We start from the raw sequence: 21,940 nt of genomic DNA on the forward strand, positions 1-21,940 counted from the left end.
TGCTGCAATCTCAGAAATCTCCGCCGCCCTCCTCCGCTTGCAGAGTTGAAAGAGGGCAGCGCTCCGCCCCCATCGCTACTGCCACCACCAGCGCCGTCGATCTCCCCCACCGCCTCCGCCATGCCTCGAAGCCCGGGAAGGGGAAGGCCACAAAGGCCGGGGCCGTGGAAGCTGTGAAGTCGACCGAAGCGCAGCGGCTTGAGGCGCTGCGGAAGGAGCGGGCCACTTTCCGCCCCGAGCTCTCCGCGAAGGAGCTGAGGGAGTGGTACTATCTCTTCTGGTCGACGGAGACGCGGGCGCATCCGGGCACGAAGGTACTCTCCGTCGTCGCCTCGCAAGCAGCTCCAGTTGGCGGATATCATTTCTTCGTCGTGTTCTTCTACTGCGGGCTCTGCCCGCCTTTCTCTGATTTCTTTTGCGACGTCATGAACACCTATGGACTCCACCTCCTTGACTTCACCCCCAACGCCGTTCTGACCATGGCAGTTTTCGCCCATCTATGCGAGAACTTTGTCGGAGTCCACCCCAACATAGCTCTCTTCCGCCATTTCTTTATGCCTCGTGTCGAGAGAGGGGAACCTCTTGCCGGCGGGATCGCCTGGATCTCGCGGGCCGGCAAGAAGGAGACCTATCTGGAGGGGGAGCTCCGCAGCAAGTGGGACGAGTGGAGAGCAGATTGGTGCTGGGTTGTAGAAGAGAGCCCGCAGCCGTTCATCGCCCTGCGCCAAGCCCCAGCAGTGCGTGGCAATGACTGGAGCGCTCTGTCCGTGGACGATGACAAGCTGAAGATCGCCACCACTCGGATCTTGCGTCTCAGGCTTGCCGAGCTGACTGTAGGAGCTGTCGGCGCAGATTTCCTTCGCCGGCGCATCGCCCCTCTGCAGGCGATGGGGAGACCCGCCTGGGAATTTGGAGGCCCGGCAGATATCATGAGGTTGCGGCCAGGCCTCAACTTCAATTTCACCGTCATAGAGTTGGACAGGATACTCAAGGAGATATTCAAGCACGACCCACAGCATCCCGAGTGGTTCAGGTTGCCGGCAGGCGTCGTTCCTCTGTGCAACAACTCCTCGCGCGACCGCATCTGCACCATGATGCCATTGTGTGATTCGCACGGGATCGCTCCAACTTGGCAAGAGCCTGCCGGAGACATTGTGCAGCAGTTCTTCGACAACCTAGTGGAAGTAGCGGTCAATGCTGACGACAAGAAGCTCCTCACCTGCGACACCACCGATCAAGAGATGGAACGCATCGCCACCAGGGCGGAAGAGGCGGTGGCAGCCGCAGTCGTGGGTGAATTTGGGTTCACGATGGAGGAAGCGGACGCGGCATCAGCGATGAGTCTTGCTGAGCGGGAGTGGCCTGAAGACGAAGAAGAGCTTGTCGCGCCCGACGCTGAGTTGAGTGAGCCCGCCGAGGGTGCGAGCGGCCCGCCATCTCCGGGGATCTTGCCGGGAATAGGGCCCGGAACGCAGCCCCCAGTGCAGCCAAGAAGGCGCCTCCGCAGGATCGGGGACGCAGCAGGACGGCAAGCTGGTCAACAGCCGCAGCGTCGCGCGACGCGCTCCGCCGCGGCAAGTACGGTTGCCGCGGGTGCGCCTTCCGCCGCAGTGGCAACTGGGGCGGGGTCATCTCGGGCTGGCGCCGCAGTCCCCACCAAGCGGCCAAGGGATCCCACCCCTCCACCTCATCGCGCCGGAGGTGGGCCGAACTTCGACCTCTCCGCGCTCAGCTCCGACGAGGAAGAGGAAGAAGAGTAAGATTCCCTTGTTGTTCTTGTAGTTCTTCAACTTGCCATTCCTGTCTTGCATCTGATCTGACCCACCCTGGACTCTCCCTTTTCAGGACTCTGGCCCAGAGGGCGGCGAAGAGGGCCAAGGCTCAGGTGGTGGTCATCGAGGACGAGCCCACTGCGACGACAGGAGGCGCGCCCGAGACCACCTTGCCGGATCCGGCCATCACTTCGCAGAGCAGCCCCCAGCGTAAGCATATGGTTTACTTTCTGCTTCTAGGTGCGCGTGGTTGCTCTTTTCCTTTGTTGACATCTGATCACTGGTTTGTTTGTGCAGGAGCAGAACAACTTCATCAGGAGGGCGTGGTGATCACCTCCGACTCGTCGTCTGCTTCGACTACGCCGCCAAGGGCGGACTCCCCGGCAAGGGAGCGTTCTCCGGTAAGGGAGGAGCCTCCGGCAAGGGAGGAGTCTCCGGCAAGGGACAACGCTAACGATCCGCCGGTGGTGGAGCTTATGACAGCGGATCCCAGCACAGGTAATCCTTCCTGCCCGAAACTTTCTTTGTATTCTTCTGCTGATTTTTCTTCTTGAGTGCTTGTTTGACTTCTCATTCTTCTCCGGTCGTCAGGTCCACCCTCCGCGGATCCGATGGAGACCGAGGCGGGCGACGGAGAGGATGCGCGCGGCAACACTGATGAAGCCGCGGCCGCCGAAGACGGAGCTGGTGCCGATGTGCCTGCCGGTGAAGAGGCCACCAAGGCTGCCACCGAGGAAGCTGGCGGGGGATCTGGCGATCGCACTGACGGCCCTGAGGCCGCAGGAGCGTCAGGCGCTGCACCGACCGCCGATCCCTCCGCCGTTGGCGCAGCGTCAGGCTCCGAGGAGCCCCAGCCCGGCGCCTATCTGAAGGCTGGCGAGGGCATCTTCATCAAGCTCCCTTGGGCGTCAAGCTCCTAGGCGCCGGTGGAAGGAGAAGTTTTGGATGGGGAGGTGCTCGCCTCCGCCGGGTTGTCGATCGTTGACGCGCCGGGAAGCAGCAGTGACGAGCCCGAGGAAGAGCGGCTGCTGCGGACGCTGCTGGCGCTCTATCGCGCCCGTCAAGTCAAGTTGGAGTCCCGGGAAGCGCTCGTCGCGAAAGCGAGCATGGATATAGAGAAGCGCACAGAGGAGCTCCGGGGTTTTCGCCAGGAAGCTCTCCGGGCCTTGGCGGAGGAGAGGGAGCAGCTTGCTGAAGAGCGGAAGGCCTTCCTCCTCGAGAAGGCCGAAGCTGAAGAGCAGCAGCGGCTCACCGGCGAGAAGCTGTACGCACGAGAAGGCGAGCTGGCTCAGCGGAAAGTGAACCTCGACAGCCACGAGAAGGAGCTTGCCGCGCGTGAACGGGCACTTGGCGGGTCGCTCCAAGAGGCAAAGGATGTGGCTGCGGCTGCCGAGACCGCCAAGAAGGAATTGGAAGTAAAGGTGGCGCAGCTGGAGGCTGATTTGAAGGTGGGTGGCGAACAGCTTGCAGCGCTCAAGCTGGAGCGCGAGAAGGACGCCCTTGCCCATGGTGAGCTGCAGGGCCAACTCTCCGAGAAGGGCAAAGAGCTGCACGCCGCCAAGAATTCCAATGCTGATCTGGAGCTGAAGCTGGCCACCCTGACGGAGACGTTGGACGGCGCCAAGAAACGGGAGGCGGACTTGAAGAAGGACATCAAGGCCAACGAGGCACTGCTAGCGAGGGCCGCCGAAACCCAGAATCTTCTCAGAGATACTGTGGCGCTCTGGACGGAGGGCCTCGTGAACATTGCTGCAGTCATCGAAGAGGAGCTGGTGCAATTGGGGGTGGAAGGCTTCGGGTACTCCTCCGACGAGAACCTCCAACCCAGCGCCAAGCTCACTTTGTTCTTCAAAGGCGTCGCGGCGGCGCTCCAGCAACTCCGGGAACGGATCCCAAAGCAGTTGGCCGACGAGTCACGCTCGATTTGTGCCGGAGTTCTGGAGAAGGTGCTGGTGAAGGTGGCCTTCCGCAATCCGGGCCTCAACCTCACCAATGTCCTCAAGAGGCTACCGGCGGACGCTGATCTTGACGCACTTAAGGCCCTCGTCGCACCCATTGTGGACAGGGTGAACAAGGTCAAAAGGGTTGACGGTGGTCGCGTAGATTAGGCCGTCTGTTTTCTTCTTTTCTTGTCGCTGCCAGTCATGTCATGGGAACACTTTATTAGAGGCGCGACAAGTTATTTTTGTAATATAACTCTATCTTAGGCAAAAAATTGATGTGTTACTTCCTTTACTCGACTCTTGGTTTTGTATGGTTCTGCCCTATGCTTTCTAGGGAAACTTGCCGGTGCAGGCACCCTTGCCGCGAGTGCCGAGTGCGGAACTTCAGCAGCCTGCTGGCGGGGTCGCTACCGACAAGCAACCTTGTCGCAACTAGTTGCAGCTCAGTTAAGTTGTTGAGCGGACTCGAAACAAAGTAAGGGCGCAGCTAGCTACGAGTTGGTTCCTCCGCACACAGGTTTTCCATACAAAGCACAGTCGTTCAAGGAAAATAACTCAAAAACTTAAAAAACTGATTGCTCAAACTTTACCAACTTATCTTTTCTGTCGTCTGCTTCCCGGCAAAGAGAAACTTTCTTGAACGGCCTGGCCCACACCATTATCTTCTCCTCCCCCCTCCCCCCGGTAAACCTTGTGGGCGAGGGAACCTTCCTTCTTTTGAGAAAGAAACAGAGAAATAAAGTAATGATATGGAGCCTTGGGCTCGTTATCGCTTACCGGGGTCTGGTGCTGCACAAAGTGTCTGATAACATATGCAAAAAAGGATTATAGCATAAAAAAGAAAACTGACAAGATGTGCGGGGCACATGAACTTTACTGGTGCACGGGGTCTGCGCCCGGCTTTGTACAAAGGATTACATGCAACAGCGGCAAGACTTGTACAAAAGGTGGTTGCCGGAAAAGCTTCCGGCAACCACGCCCTACGGGTAAAACTTACGAAGATGTTCAATGTTCCAGGAGTTGCTCACCGGAATGCCATCTTCGGTCTCAAGGCTGACAGCGCCGGGCCTAGTGACTCGTTTCACCCAATAAGGGCCTTCCCACTTCGGCGTCAACTTGTTGGAATTCTCGGCGGACTGAACAGGCCGAAGAACAAGGTCGCCTTCCTCGAAGCTCCTGGCTTTAACTTTGCGGCTATGGTAGCGATGCAAAGCTTGCTGGTAGCGAGCGACTCGCACAGCAGCCTGAAGACGGTCTTCCTCAAGGAGCAGCGCGTCATCTTGGCGCAACTGCTCTTGCTCGAGCTCATCATAAGCGAGCACTCGAGGTGACCCGTAAACGAGTTCCGTGGGGAGAACTGCCTCTGCTCCGTAGACTAGAGCGAAGGGTGTCTGGCCAGTGGCTCGATTTGGCGTCGTCCTGATCGACCAAAGAACCACCGGCAGCTCCTCGATCCAGTTTCTTCCGCACTTGTGCAGCCTGTCGAAAGTTCTGGTCTTGAGGCCTCGCAGCACTTCAGCATTTGCCCTCTCCGCTTGACCGTTGCTTCTCGGATGAGCAACAGAAGAGAAGAAGACCTTGGCGCCAAGATCTTGGACGTACTGCATGAAGGTGCGGCTCGTAAATTGCATGCCGTTGTCGGTGATGATCCTGTTAGGGATCCCGAAATGGCAAACAATCGACCTGAAGAACTTGGCTGCTGACTGTGCTGTCACCTTCCTCACTGGTTCCACTTCCGGCCACTTTGTGAACTTGTCGATGTCGACGTACAAGAACTCAAAGCCCCCGACAGCTCGGGGAAAGGGGCCGAGGATGTCGAGCCCCCAGACCGAAAATGGCCAGGATAAAGGGATCGTCTGGAGAGCTTGAGCTAGCTGGTGTATCTGTTTGGAATGGAACTGGCACGCTTGACACTTGGTTACTTGTGCAGTTGCATCTTGGAGGGCTGTCGGCCAGAAGAAACCTTGTCGGAATGCTTTGCCGGCAAGTGCTCTTGCGCCAATGTGGTGACCACATATGCCTCCATGTATCTCTGCCAACAGCTGTTGTCCATCTTCCCGGCGAATGCACTTCAATTTCACACCATTGAGTCTTATTCTGTACAGTGTGTTGTCGACAAACTTGTACATACTTGACTGCCGGGCTACTCTTTCCGCTTCTTCTTGCTCTTCGGGAAGCTCTCCTGTCTTAAGGAAACGGACGATCTGCTACGCCCATGCTGGAGCTTGCGGCTCGACAACAAGGGCTAAAGGCATATCTGTTGCTGTGGGAACATCCGCTTCTACGGCAAGAACCTGCGATTCAGCCAGAGCGTGATATTCCCCGGCAAGCTTGCCGGAGCAAAACTTGTCGGGAGCGTCTGCTTCAACGGAACAAACCAAGAGGTTCGCCGGAGCAGACTGCTCCTCAGCACTCTTGGCGTCGATCTTGGGGACCTTCTTGGCGGCGGCTTCGGGAAGCTCTGCTGGAAAGTAGTCATCAAAAACCAACTTCCTCTTCTTTCTCTGTCCAATCGATGGTGTTACGGATGGTTGAGTCAGCTTGAGCACAAAAATCCCTGGTTCCACAGGTAACTTTAGTGCTGCGCACTTTGACAGGCCATCAGCAATATCGTTCTGAGCTCGTGGAACGTGTTCCATTTGCAGGCCGTCAAAGTGTGCTTCTAGCTTCCTTACTTCATCAAGATATGCTTCCATCAACGGACTCTGATAGCTTTTGTTTACTTGGCGGACGACCAACTGCGAGTCACCTCTGACAATGAGCTTGTTGATCCCAAGGTCTGCCGCAATTCTGAGTCCGACAAGCAAACCTTCATACTCTGCGGTATTGTTCGTTGCTTGCTCCTTGGGAAAATGCATCTGAACTACGTACTTGAGGTGCTCGATGTTGGCCTTCGTAGTGGAGAGTGCATGGAAGTCGCACCTCCCCCGGTCTTGTTGCCATCGGCTCGCGTCCGGCTGTCCTGCCGCGGAAGCGAGGTGCTTGGTTGCCGCGCAGTGTCGCCGTTGGCGAAGCCAATGAGGTTCTGGATAGTGGCCCTCCATTCGTCGGTCTTGTTCGCCGTCGGAGGATAGTCTAGAAGCAGTTGAGCTCGCGCCAAGGCTTCTGCTGGAGTGGTGGGCGGCAGAGGAGAACGGTGCGAGGAGTGGGGCGTGCTCGGACTCCTAACCACGTTAGAAGGAGCAGTGCCCCGTCCAGGCGACCGTACTTCGCTCGAGCCAGCATGTTGACGTGCATGTTGGTCTTGAGCGCCACGAGAACCACCAGCTTGATCTTGGCCCAGCGGACGTATGGCGCTGCGAACGCCATGACGCTGCTGGTCCCGCGCCGCCTGAGAGGGGCGCGGTGCGCGCATGGACGCCGAGGTATGTGCCGCCTTGTCCTTGGACTTGGCCACACTGAGGGCTCCCTCGTCGACGCCCATTCTTCCACCGGCGTCCACTCCACCACCCGTTTGCTCCGGAGGCGGTGAAAGCGATGCAGATGGAATAGCTGCCTCTGAATCCTTCTTCTTCGGTGGCATGTCGATGAAGACGATGAAGATTTAGCTCGCGTGCACGCCGGATCGGGTTCGCACAATCTCGACGCCCCCTACCTGGCGCGCCAAAGATGTCGGGGAAACTGATCCACCAACACCTATGGGGACCAGGCCCCTTTCGGTTCGGAGGGGGCGGAGGCCGCGCAAAGAGCGGATCGAGGCAGTACACGCGAGCAGTTTTACCCAGCTTCGGGCCGCACGGATGCGTAAAACCCTACTGCTGCTTGTTTGTGTGTATTGAATTCTTGCTCAGGAGCGGTGGACGCTGCCCGACCGAGCGTGAGAGTGTTCCTGATGTTTTGAATGAGCCGAACCCCCTCTCTGTTGCGCTTGGGCCTCCTTTTATACTTTCAAGGGGTCACCGACAGGTGGCAACGTAGACTAGAAGGGTAAAAATGGAAAAGGATGCGGTAGGTGCAGCTACCGCTATTGTGGACACAGTGCACCCTACCTAACTCTGACAGCAGGGGACAAGGTCATTGAATGCCCGTCTGAGTTGCCTAAACAGTGCAAAAAGTGACCGTTAGGAGCGCCACCGTTTGCCACGATGGCCTTCTCTTCATCTCCGCTTGCCACCGCGTACCCCTGGCTGCACAGGCTCCCGCCACGCGCCCCTGAGGAAGCCTCATGGCGACACGCGGGTGGGTGCGCTGGAGCGTGGGTATAGAGTGGCAGCGGGCCCCCGGCGAGTACCTTGTCGGGGTCGTCGTTTTGTCAAGTCCAGAAGCTTGTCGCTCACCGGACCTTGCCGGGACGTGCGGTGCATCGCGGCAAGTTTCTTGAAGTGCCGTGGTTGGCCTTCCCGGCAAGCTCCTCTTGCCGGGCCTTGTCTCTTCCCGGCAAGATCCTCTTGCCGGGGCCTTGTCTCTCTATCTTGAATGCTTTGTTCTTGGATGGCTCCAAAGGAACCCACGGAGGACTCTGGAGGTCGTCCGGCAAGCCTTGCCGCGCGGCGCTGCAACTGCCCGTGCACAACTTCGGGATACTAGGGTACCCCTACTCTAGTACACCGACAGGCTGCCACCAACAAGGCTGCGGAGGAGAATGACGGCGCCTGGCCAGCATGCTCCGATGCCAGCATGTGAGAAGTAGTTAGTGAGTATGTCGCCCGTAAGTTTATATAATTAATTACGAGCATCTACCAGTACTACATACGTACTAGTTTTAGAGCAAATTACCGGTGGTACTTTAAGTTGCCACTATCTATTATTAACGTACGATGTCGGTAAGCGCCTTTGAGGACTTTGAGCATTGATTAGCATGTGTTCACTGAAGTTTTGTAGCCCGCAGCCACCAGAAGCCACCGGAGACTAGAGCTGGCCGCAACTATCTTTTAGTCCCACCTTGCTGCGCGAGTTGGCCGCACATCGGCTTAAATAGCCATGTCGGCGAATGGAAGCAAGCTTATCTCCTGTTGCATAGGATCAATTCTGATGCGAGCAAGGCAGGTTGACACTTGATTGCATTTCATAAACCGATGATTGTTCATCGGGTGTCACCTTTGCCTCGTTCATGTACATTCAATAACCCTGCTACAATGAAAGAGATTTTTAAATTAGGTGCGGTTGGAGATGCTGATAGATATAAGAATTATTAGAAGATGACAAAACACATGATTTCTATGGCGTACCCGTGTGCGTTTTTTTGCATTAATGACCCATAAGTCAGTTACCTGTGCGATGTTTCCTAATAAAGCAAGCGCATTGACCGACAAAATCAACTACACATGTACATTTTTTTGGAGACGGGATTTGCCAATTTTCTCTTTTCCCACACACGAGTATTTTACGCGCTTCGTCTATGTTGTGTGTTTACCCCGCCCAAGTTTCAACTTTTGCAGCGAAATTTTCAGTAGGCGCGTGGTTTCAGAATTTATTCCTCCCACCACATCCCCATCCATAAAATTTCTACAGTATCCCCCACGCTGTCCCACTCCCGGCAGCTCAAATCGTTGCCACCACAACCATAACTTCAACCACATCTATGTTCTAGGCAAGCATCATCGATCCAGTCAGCTAACCCACCAATCTCTATCATGGCCCCGGCCTGATTGCTTAAATGGCGCCTGCGAAACACCCTCATGCATCCGAATCCCCACCACCCCTACCTCCAAAGCATCACCACACAAGCCCAACCACATATCACGTGGAGGTCGTGGAGCTGATGGCGGTCGATGGCGCAATGGTTGTTGTGCGTGTTGACCCAGAGGAACACCTCGCCTCTGTCGTCGCCGACTTGGTGCAGGATCAGGCCCATATGAAGTGCCCCAGCGACTACCCCCATGAATTACCAAGTATGATCTGGCCATCTCAATCTTACCAATACCACTTGCAATGGCTATGTTTCGTATGGTTGATGTATTAAGCATGTGCGTGCCTTGTTTATTTCAATATTGCACACTATGTGATGTTCAAGTAATAACTGTCCAGCTTAATTTCACCAATACCAGCAACAAACTTACAATACATTACTCAGGATGCTATTAAGACTTTTGTAATTAACAGATGTATCCATTTTTAATCTGTCCCTTTGCTACCGTGCTACTCTCCCCGATGAAGATATCACTAGAGATGCTGCCCATTTGCTATTTTTGGTGGATGCTAACCCTGTTGTAGTTAACATTTCATGTACTTACACAGGGCCATAACGGGCGATTTGTTGTTTGCCATTGAGGTTAGTTGCATCCCATGTCTTACAGTATTTTACATCATTTTTGCAATTGCAGTTTAACTTCTAACATTTACCGGTTGCCTGTAGGTACACATGTCAGTGGCACTAATCAACACTTCGACCCAGAGGAACACCTCGCCTCTGCTATCGCTGACTTTGGGCAGGCTCTGGCCAAGATGAAGTGCCCCAGTAACTACCACTTAGGACTTACCAAGTATGAACTCTCCAGTTCAATCTTACTAATACCAGTTGCAATGGCTATGTTTTGTACGATTGATGTATTAAGCATGTTGTAAGTAAACATGTCTAACATGTCTTAGCTATTTTCCCTACCTTTTTATAGACAACTGGGCCATTCTCTACACTGATAGCACCTGCCTTGCAATGTTTAACTCTGCCAATTGCATTTTTGTCATTACCAGTTTCAATGGTTATACTAGGTTGCCTGTAGTTAAACGTGCCTTGTTATTTTCAGTACTGCACACTATGTGATGTTCAAGTATGAATTGTCCAACTCAGTTTCACCAATAGCAGCTACAAACTTACAAAACATGACTTAGGATGCTGTTAAGCCTGTTGCAATTAACTGTTGTATCCATTTTTTAATCTGTCCCTTTGCTACTGTGCTACTCTCTGCAATAAAGATATACTAGAGATGCTGCCCATTTGCTATTTTTAGTGGATGCTAACCTTGTTGGCCTTTCCATGTACTTACGCAGGGCCATAATGGGCGATGCTATTGTTTGCCGTCGAGGTTAGCTCATCCCATGTCTTATAGTATTTTACATCATTTGTGCAATTGTAGTTTGGCCTCTAACATATACTTGCTTCTTGTAGGTACACATGTCAGCAGCACTGATCCACGCTTCAACCCAGAGGAACATCTCGCCTCCACTACAACCGACTTGGGGCAGGCTCTTGTCCATATGAAGTGCCCCAGCAACTACCCCTCATGACTTACCAAGTATGAACTGACCAGTTGAATCTTACCAATACCAGTTGCAATGGCCATGTTTTGTACATTTCATGTATTAAGCATGTTGTAGTAAACACGCCTAACCCGTCTTATCTATTTTCCCTAGCTTTTTATAGACAATAGGGCCATTCTCTGGTCTAGGAGCACCTGCCTTGCGATGTTTAACTCTGTAAATTTCATTTCTATCAGTACCAGTTTCAATGGATACTACGTTGTCTGTTGTAGTAAACAATTCTATCCATTTTTTAATCTGTCCCTTTGCTACCATGCTACTCTTTCACAATGAAGATATCACTACAAATGCTGACAATTTATTGCCATTTGCTATTTTTGGTGGATGTTAACCCTGTTGTGGTTAACATTGCCTTTCCATGTACTTACACGGGGCTACAATGGGCGATGTTGTTGTTTGCCATCGAGGTTAGTTGCATCTCATGTCTTATACGCAATCTGTTCCTAAATATAAGTATTCTTTAGAGATTCCAAGATAGACTACATACGGAGAAAAATGAGTGAATCTAGATTGTAATCTAAAGTATGTCTATATACATCTGTATGTAGTTCATATTGAGATCTCTAAAAATACTTGTACTTAGGAATGGAGGTAGTTGTATTTTACATCATTTGTGCAATATCACTTTAGCTTCTAAAATTTACTAGTACCCCTTTTGCATATGGGCAATGACATATTCATGAACAAGCGTCAAGTGAGGAAACTAAGAAAGATAGATGGGAATTAAGCTCTTTATTTACACTTTGTCCAAGACAACAGTGAACTTTAGGATGGCCAGTAATGTGTTGCCTTTTCCCCCTACCCACAACAATTTACTCTATTAGACCTGAGTATCTGAATTTTTTCTCTTTTCAGTGGTTTCGTTTCCGAAGCAATTTACTAATGATTACCTTGCAAACTACATGACCGGAGTGGAGGCAGCTAAGTTAAATTATATAATTCGTACTACCATGAAAATTCTCTAGAAGTCTTCTTGAAGGTGTCGAAGGATGGGCGGGCGATCATCACAAGGGGTTGGACAAAAGTTGTTCATGCCTATGGCATGCAGGAGGGCACATTATGGGCATTCCTCTTCTTCAACACCATCGGCAGCCAAAATGATATACACTTTTCTCTTCACCTTTACCACTGATGACCCACAAGTGTAGGGGATCTATCGTAGTCCGTTCGATAAGTAAGAGTGTCTAACCCAACGAGGAGCAGAAGGAAATGACAAGCAGTTTTCAGTAAGGTATTCTCTGCAAGCACTGAAATTGTAGGTAACAGATAGTTTTGTGATAAGATAATTTGTAACGGGTAACAAGCAATAAAACTAAATAAGGTGCAGCAAGGTGTCCCAGTCCTTTTTGTAGCAAAGGACAAGCCTGAACAAGTTCTTATAATGAGAAAAGCGCTCCCGAGGACACATGGGAATTATCGTCAAGCTAGTTTTTATCACACTCATATGATTCGCGTTTGTTACTTTGATAATTTGATATGTGGGTGGACCGGTGCTTGGGTACTGCCCTTTCTTGGACAAGCTTCCACTTATGATTAACCCCTATTGCAAGCATCCGCAACTACAAAAGAAGTATTAAGGTAAACCTAACCATAGCATGAAACATATGGATCCAAATCAGCCCCTTACGAAGCAACTCATAAACTAGGGTTTAAGCTTCTGTCACTCTAGCAACCCATCATCTACTTATTACTTCCCAATGCCTTCCTCTAGGCCCAAATAATGGTGAAGTGTCATGTAGTCTACGTTCACATAACACCACTAGAGGAGAGACAACATACATCTCATCAAAATATTGAACGAATACCAAATTCACATGACTACTAATAGCAAGACTTCACCCATGTCCTCAGGAACAAACGTAACTACTCACAAAGCATATTCATGTTCATAATTAGAGGGGTATTAATATGCATTAAGGATCTAAACAAATAATCTTCCACCGGATAAACCAACTAGCATCAACTACAAGGAGTAATCAACACTACTAGCAACGCACAGGTGCCAATCTAAGGTTTTGGTACAAAGATTGGATACAACTGATGAACTAGGGTTTGAGAGGAGATGGTGCTGGTGAAGATGTTGATGACGATGATGATGATTTCCCCCTCCCGGAGGGAAGTTTCCCCGACAGAACAGGTCCGCTGGAGCCCTATATTGGTTCCACCAAGGTTCCACCCTGTGGCGGCAGAGTCTCGTCCCGTAAGCTTGCTTATGATTTTTTTTCCAGGGTAAAAGACTTCATATAGCAGAAGATGGGCACCGAAGGGCTGCCAGGTGGCCCACGAGGCAGGGGGCGTGCCCAGGGGCGTAGAGCGCGCCCCCACCCTCGTGGGTGGTGGGTGGCCCCCCTCAGGTATTTCTTCCGCTGAATATTTTTTATTAATTCCCAAAATGACTTTCGTGGAGTTTCAGGACTTTTGGAGCTGTTCAAAATAGATCTCTAATATTTGCTCCTTTTCCAGCCCAGAATCCCAGCTGCCGGCATTCTCCCTCTTCATGTAAACCTTGTAAAATAAGAGAGAATAGCCATAAGTATTGTGACATAACGTGTAATAACAGTCCATCATGCAATAACTATCGATATAAAAGCATGATGCAAAATGGACGTATCAACTCCTCCAAGCTTAGACCTCGCTTGTCCTCATGCGGAAACCGATATCGAAAAATATGTCCACATGTTTAGAGATAGAGGTGTCGATAAAAATAAAATACGGACATGAGGGCATCATGATCATTCTTATAACAACAACATATATAAATTTTTTCAGATGATTTCTTATTCTCAAGTAACAATCCATTCACAATGTCAAGTATGAATCAGACACTTCATTGAGAACTAACAAACTATAATCTCAGTCATTGAAGCAATTGCAATTTATCATAACATAGGAAAGAGTCAATAAAAGAGCTTTTCAGCAAGTCCACATACTCAACTATCATTTAGTCTTTCACAATTGCTAACACTCACGCAATATTTATGGTTATGGAGTTTTAATCGGACACAGAGAAAGATAGGGGCTTATAGTGTTGCCTCCCAACCTTTTACCTCAAGGGTAATGTCAACAATAATAGTTCATGCTAACTTACGTCCAATTGGATATATATATCAGGATCTTTCCAACACGAGGTGCTTGCCAAAGGATAAAATATAAAAAAGGAAAGGTGAAGATCACCTTGACTCTTGCATAATGTAAATGATACGCCCTTCGCAGAGGGAAGCAGAGGTTGTCATGTGCTTTTTGGTTGGATGCACAAAATCTTAATGCAAAAGAACGTCACTTTATATTGCCACTTGTGATATGAACCTTTATTATGCAGTTTGTCGCTTTTATTACTTCCATATCACAAGATCGTATAAAGCTTATTTTCTCCACACTAACAAGTCATACATATTTAGAGAGCAATTTTTATTGCATGCAACATGACAACTTACTTGAAGGATCTTACTCAATCCATAGGTAGATATGGTGGACTCTCATGGCAAAACTGGGTTTAAGGATATTTGGAAGCACAAGTAGTATCTCTACTTGGTGCAAGGAATTTGTCTAGCATGAGGGCGAAAGGCAAGCTCAACATGTTTGGATGATCCACGACAATATACTTTAACTGAGATGTGAGAAAACATAACCCATTACATTGTCTTCCTTGTCCAACATCAACTCTTTAGCATGTCATACTTTAATGAGTGCTCACAATCATAAAAGATGTCCAAGATAGTGTATTTATATGTGAAGACCTCTCTTTCTTTATTACTTCCTATTAATTGCAACGATGACCAAAACTACGTTTGCCAACTCTCAAAAACTTTTAATCATCATACTCTCTATGTGTGAATTCATTACTCTTCATAAGATCAATATGAACTCTTTTATTCTTTTTATTCTTTTATCCACTCAATATCATAGTAAGATAGCAAGGCCCTTGACTCAACACTAATATTTATTATATATAGATCACAGACTCGATTACATAGAGGGATAACAAATCAAAACTCAAAACTAATTCATACTAAAACTTTATTCTACTAGATCAAGATATTACTAAAGGGATCGAACTAAGAAAAACTGTAAAGATAGGAGTGTGATGGTGATACGATACCGGGGCAACTCCCCCAAGCTTGGCAGTTTCAAAGGGGAGTGCCCATACCCATGTGATTATGTCTCCTTCTTCGGAGTTGCTGGTGTGATCTTCTTGGCGATGATGCCCCTCAGGATACGATTCTCCTCCTCGAGCTTATTGACTTGTTGCTTGAGGTCCATATTTTCCTTGCGGAGCTTGCCCGTAACGGCTAAAGCTCCTTTCACCCAAGGATGTTGCATAGCTACTGGAGAACAAGTGACACTCTTTTTCATATTTTCATAAGAAAGAAATTTAACATTGGAAGGGATGACCAAGTTTGGAATGGCTGAGCTCTGTAGTTCCCCCATCATGAATCTGGCTTGGTAACGAGAGGTAACTTCTTGATCCTCCTCCATAGCATCTATCCTTTTCAAGTCGGCCTCCATCTCATCCTCCGTTGATGGCCCGAAGTGATAAGCATCACTATTTTCTCCTAGACCTAGCGTCGGATGAGACACCCGACTCTCCCCGACTGTCTCTTGAGAAGACATCTTGCTCTAAATCTGTGACAGAAACAGCTCGAAACAAAGACAGAGGATATTTGCGTGATACGGTGGTCAAAACCTTCGGGAGATTATATAATGAATTTTTACCGACCAAAAGAAGTATCATGCAAGAAAATGGAGTCCGGAGAGCACACGAGGTGCCCACGAGGCAGGGCGCGCCAAGGGAAGTAGGGCGCGCCCTCCACCCTCGTGGATGCCTCGCGTCCTTCCCGGACTACTTCTTATTTTCCTATTTTCTTAAATATTCCAAAACGGAGAAAAATTGCTATTGGAACTGTTTTGGAGTCGGTTTACTTACCGTACCACATACCTATTCCTTTTCGGAGTCTAAAACATTCTGGAAAGTGTCCCTTATGTATTCCTCCGGGGTTACGGTTTCAATAATATTAGTTTCAATATTTATAGGATTACCTGAGATTAATGTTTGATTCTTTGACTGTTCACCACCTTCGGATTTGTGCCTTCGAAGTTGTTGATTTTTATGGCACCGAAACGATAGACCTCCTCGATAACGTAAGGGACTTTCCATTTAGAGAGTAGTTTTCCTGCAAAAAATCTTAAACGAGAGTTGAAAAGCAACACATAATCACCTACATTAAACTCACGCTTTTGTATCCTTTTGTCATGCCATCTTTTAACTTTTTATTTAAACAGCTTGGCATTCTCATAGGCTTGGATTCTCCATTCATCAAGTGAGATAATGTCAAATAACCTCTTCTCACAGGCAAGTTTTAAATCATAGTTAAGCTCTTTAATAGCCCAATATGCCTTATGTTCAAGTTCGAGAGGTAAGTGACATGCTTTTCCATAGACCATTTTATATGGAGACATACCCATAGGGTTTTTATATGCAGTTCTATAAGCCCATAATGCATCATCAAGTTTCTAGGGACTCCAAACCTTGGAAAAATAACTTCTTTAAGCATCTTAATAGAGGTGTTATGATCAGCACTACTAGTTGGAATAGCTTCTACCCACTTAGTAACGTAATCAACAGCAACTAAAATATGTGTATACCCATTAGAGGCAGAAAAAGGTCCCATATAATCAAAACCCCAAACATCAAATGGTTCAATAACAAGAGAGTAATTCATAGGCATTTCTTGACGTCTACTAATATTACCAATTCTTTGACATTCATCACAAGACAATACAAACTTACGGGCATCTTTGAAGAGAGTAGGACAATAAAAACCGGATTGCAATACCTTATGTGCAGTTCTATCTCCAGCGTGGTACCCTCCATATGCCTCGGAGTGACACTTGTGTTGGATCTGTTCCTGTTCATGCTCAGGTACACAATGTCTAATAACACCATCTACTCCTTCTTTATAAAGGTGTGGGTCATCCCAAAAGTAATGTCTTAAATCATAGAAGAACTTTTTCTTTTGCTGGTATGTGAAACTAGGTGGTATAAATTTAGCAACAATGTAATTAGCATAATCAACATACCATGGAGCAGTACAAGAAGCATTTATGAAAGCTAATTGTTCATCAGGAAAGCTATCATTAATAGGTAGTGGGTCATCAAGAATATTCTCTAACCTAGACAAGTTGTCTGCGACGGGGTTCTCAGCTCCCTTTCTATCAATAATATGCAAATCAAATTCTTGTAGCAAGAGAACCCATCTAATAAGTCTAGGTTTAGCATCTTTCTTTTCCATAAGATATTTTATAGCAGCATGATCAGTGTGAATAGTTACTTTAGAATCAACAATATAAGGTCTAAACTTATCACAAGCAAATACAACTGCTAAGAACTCTTTTTCAGTAGTAGCATAATTTCTCTGGGCAGTGTCTAGAGTTTTACTAGCATATTGAATAACATTTAGTTTCTTATCAACTCTTTGTCCTAGAACAGCACCTACAGCATAATCACTAGCATCACACATAATTTCAAAGGGTAAATTCTAATCAGGTGGCTGAACAATAGGTGCAGAAATCAAAGCTTTCTTAAGTATTTCAAATGCTTCTACACAATCATCATCGAAGACAAAAGGAATATCTTTTTTGTAATAGATTAGTCAGAGGCCTAGAAATTTTAGGAAAGTCCTTAATGAACCTCCTATAAAAACCGGCATGACCAAGGAAACTTCTTATACCTTTGGTGTCCTTGGGACACGGCATCTTTTCAATTGCATCAACTTTAGCTTTATCAACTTCAATACCTCTTTCAGAAATTTTATGCCCCAAGACAATACCTTCATTGACCATAAAGTGGCACTTCTCCCAATTCAAAACAAGACTAGTATCATCGCATCTCTGCAAAACTCGATCAAGGTTGCTCAAGCAATCATCAAAAGAGGATCCATAAACAGAGAAATCATCCATGAGTACCTCACAAATCTTTTCACAGAAGTCAGAGAATATAGCCATCATGCATCTTTGAAAGGTAGCAGGTGCACTACATAAACCAAAAGGCATACGTCTATAAGAAAAAGTACCGAAAGGGCAACTAAAAGTGGTCTTTTCTTGATCCTCCATTGACACAGATATTTGAGAGAAACCAGAGTAACCATCTAGAAAGCAAAAATGTGTATGTTTGGATAGTCTTTCTAGCATTTGATCAATAAAAGGTAAAGGGTAATGATCTTTTTTAGTAGCTTTATTTAATTTGCAGAAATCAATTACCATCCTATAACCTGTAATAATTCTTTCCGGGATCAATTCATCTTTATCATTAGGAACGACAGTAATACCTCCCTTCTTAGGGACACAATGGACATGACTTACCCAGTGACTATCAGCAACATGATAAATTATACCTGCCTCGAGGAGCTTTAGTATTTCCTTTCTTACCACTACTTTCATCTTAGGATTTAACCGTCGTTGGTGATCAATAACTGGTTTGGCGTTTTCCTCCAATTTTATTTTGTGTTGGCATAGAGTGGGACTAATGCCCTTAAGACCATCAAGAGTATATCCAATAGCAGCATGGTGCTTCTTCAGAGTTTTCAATAATCTTTCCTCTTCCTGCTCTGAAAGGTTAGCACTAATAATAATAGGATATATCTTCTTTTCATCAAGATAAGCATATTTAAGAGTATCGGGTAATGGTTTAAGCTCAAACATGGGATCACCCTTGGGTGGTGGAGGATCCCCTAGGATTTCAACAGGCAAGTTGTGTTTCAAAATAGGTCCCTGTTTGAAGAATACTTCATCTATTTCCCTTGTTTCATTCATAAACATATCATTTTCATGGTCTAGCAAATATTGTTCTAAAGGATCAGTAGGAGGCACGCCAATAGAAGCAAGACCAATAATTTCATCCTTACTAGGCAATTCTTTATCATGGGGTTGTCTACGAAATTTAGCAAAATTAAATTCATGAGACATATCTCCCAAGCCAATAGTAACAACATCCTTTTCGCAATCTATCTTAGCATTAACAGTGTTCAAGAAGGGTCTACCAAATATGATGGGACAAAAGTCATCTTGTGGGGAACCAAGAACAAGAAAATCAGCAGGATATTTAACTTTCCCACATAAGACTTCAACATATCTAACAATCCCAATTGGTGAAATAGTATCTCTATTGGCAAGCTTAATTGTAACATCAATTTCTTCTACCTCAGCAGGTGCAATATCATGCATAATTTCTTCATATAAGGAATAAGGTATTGCACTATCACTAGCACCCATATCACATAAGCCATGATAACAATGATCTCCTATTTTAACAGAAATAACAGGCATGCCTACAGCGGGTCTATGTTTCTTAGCATCGGGTCTAGCAATTCTAGCAGCTTGATCACAGAAATAAATAACATGCCCATCAATATTATCAGCCAAGAGATCTTTAACCATAGCAATACTAGGTTCAACTTTAATTTTCTCAGGTGGTGTATATGTTCTAGTATTACTCTTACGAACCACAGTTGAAGCTTTAGCATGATCCTTTATCCTAATAGGGAAAGGTGGTTTCTCAATATAAGTAGCAGGAACAATAGGACCATTATAAGTGATAATCTTTTCTTCAGCTTTAATAGGTGCAACTACTTTTACTTCAGTGGGAGGATTATATTTAAACCACTTCTCCTTAGGGATATCAACATGAGTAGCAAATGATTCACAGAAAGAAGCTACTATCTCAGAGTCAAGTCCATATTTAGTGCTAAATTCACGAAAAGCATCGGTATCCATAAAAGATTTAACACAATCAAACTTAGGTGTCATACCCACCTCCTTATCATCGTCGGAATCCCAATCTTCCGAGTTGCATTTAATTCTTTCCAATAAATCCCATTTGAATTCAATAGTCTTCATCATAAAAGACCCAGCACAAGAAGTATCAAGCATGGTGCGATTGTTGAGAGAAAGCCGAGCATAAATTTTTTGAATAATCATTTCTCTTGAGAGCTCATGATTGGGGCATGAATATAACATTGACTTAAGCCTCCCCCAAGCTTGAGAGATGCTTTCTCCTTCGTGAGGCCAACAATTATATATATAATTGCGATCACGATGAACAAGATGCATAGGATAAAACTTCTGGTGAAATTCCAATTTCAATCTTTTATAATCCCAGGATCCCATATCATCACATAGCCTGTACCATGTCAATGAGTCTCCCTTCAAAGATAAAGGGAAGACCTTCTTCTTGATAACATCATCGGGCATACCTGCAAGCTTAAATAATCCACAAATTTCATCCACATAGATTAGATGTAAATCGGGATGCAATGTTCCATCTCCTGCAAAGGGATTAGCTAGTAGTTTCTCTACCATACTCGAAGAAATTTCAAAATAAACATTTTCAGTAGGTTCAGTAGGTTGAGGAGAAACTCTTTGCTCTACTGGTCGGGGTGAAGATACCCCGAACAAGCCCCTCAAAGGATTATGTTCCATAGTAACAAGTGACAGTAAATTTCAGCATACTATATAAATGTTTCCTTACCAAGTTCCACTTACCAAAGGCGCTTCACTCCCCGGCAATGGCGCCAGAAAAGAGTCTTAATGACCCACAAGTGTTGGGGATCTATCGTAGTACTTTCGATAAGTAAGAGTGTCAAACCAACGAGGAGCAGAAGGAAATGACAAGCGGTTTTTAGTAAGGTATTCTCTGCAAGCACTGGAATTGTAGGTAACAGATAGTTTTGTGATAAGATAATTTGTAATGGGTAACAAGCAATAAAAGTAAATAAGGTGCAGAAAGGTGGCCCAATCCTTCTTGTAGCAAAGGACAAGCCTGGACAAGTTCTTATAATGAGAAAAGCGCTCCCAAGGACACATGGGAATTATCGTCAATCTAGTTTTCATCACGCTCACATGATTCGCGTTTGTTACTTTGATAATTTGATATGTGGGTGGACTGGTGCTTGGGTACTGCCCTTTCTTGGACAAGCATCCCACTTTTTATTAACCCCTATTGCAAGCATCCGCAACTACAAAATCAGTATTAAGGTAAACCTAACCATAGCATGAAACATATGGATCGAAATCAGCCCTTACGAAGCAACTCATTAACTAGGGTTTAAGCTTTGTCACTCTAGCAACCCATCATCTACTTATTACTTCCCAATGCCTTCCTCTAGGCCTAAATAATGATGAAGTGTCATGTATTCGACATTCACATAACACCACTAGAGGAGAGACAACATACATCTCATCAAAATATCGAACGAATACCAAATTCACATGACTACTAATAGCAAGACTTCACCCACGTCCTCAGGAACATACATAACTACTCACAAAGCATATTCATGTTCATAATCAGAGGGGTATTAATATGCATTAAGGATATAAACAAATAATCTTCCACCGGATAAACCAACTAGCATCAACTACAAGGAGTAATCAACACTACTAGCAACCCACAAGTACCAATATGAGGTTTTGGTACAAAGATTGGATACAAGCGATGAACTAGGGTTTGAGAGGAGATGGTGCTGGTGAAGATGTTGATGGAGATTGACCCCCTTCCGATGAGAGGATCGATGGTGATCATTTCCCCCTCCCGGAGGGAAGTTTCCCCGGCAAAATAGCTCCGCCGGAGCCCTAGATTGGTTCCGCCAAGGTTCCACCTCGTGGCGGCGGAGTTTCGTCCCGTAAGCTTGCTTATGATTTTTTACAGGGTAAAAGACTTCATATAGCAGAAGATGGGCACCGGAGGGCTGCCAGGTGGCCCACGAGGCAGGGGGTGCGCCCAGGGGGGTAGGGCGCGCCCCCCACCCTCATGGGTGGTGGGTGGCCCCCCTCAGCTATTTCTTCTGTTGAATATTTTTTATTAATTCCCAAAGTGACTTTCGTGGAGTTTCAGGACTTTTGGAGCTGTGCATAATAGGTCCCTAATATTTGCTCCTTTTCCAGCCCAGAATCCCAGCTGTCGGCATTCTCCCTCTTCATGTAAACCTTGTAAAATAAGAGAGAATAGCCATAAGTATTGTGACATAACGTGTA

This window comes from Triticum aestivum, chromosome 2B (genome assembly GCF_018294505.1).
Source record: "Triticum aestivum cultivar Chinese Spring chromosome 2B, IWGSC CS RefSeq v2.1, whole genome shotgun sequence".
Lineage (NCBI taxonomy): Eukaryota > Viridiplantae > Streptophyta > Magnoliopsida > Poales > Poaceae > Triticum > Triticum aestivum.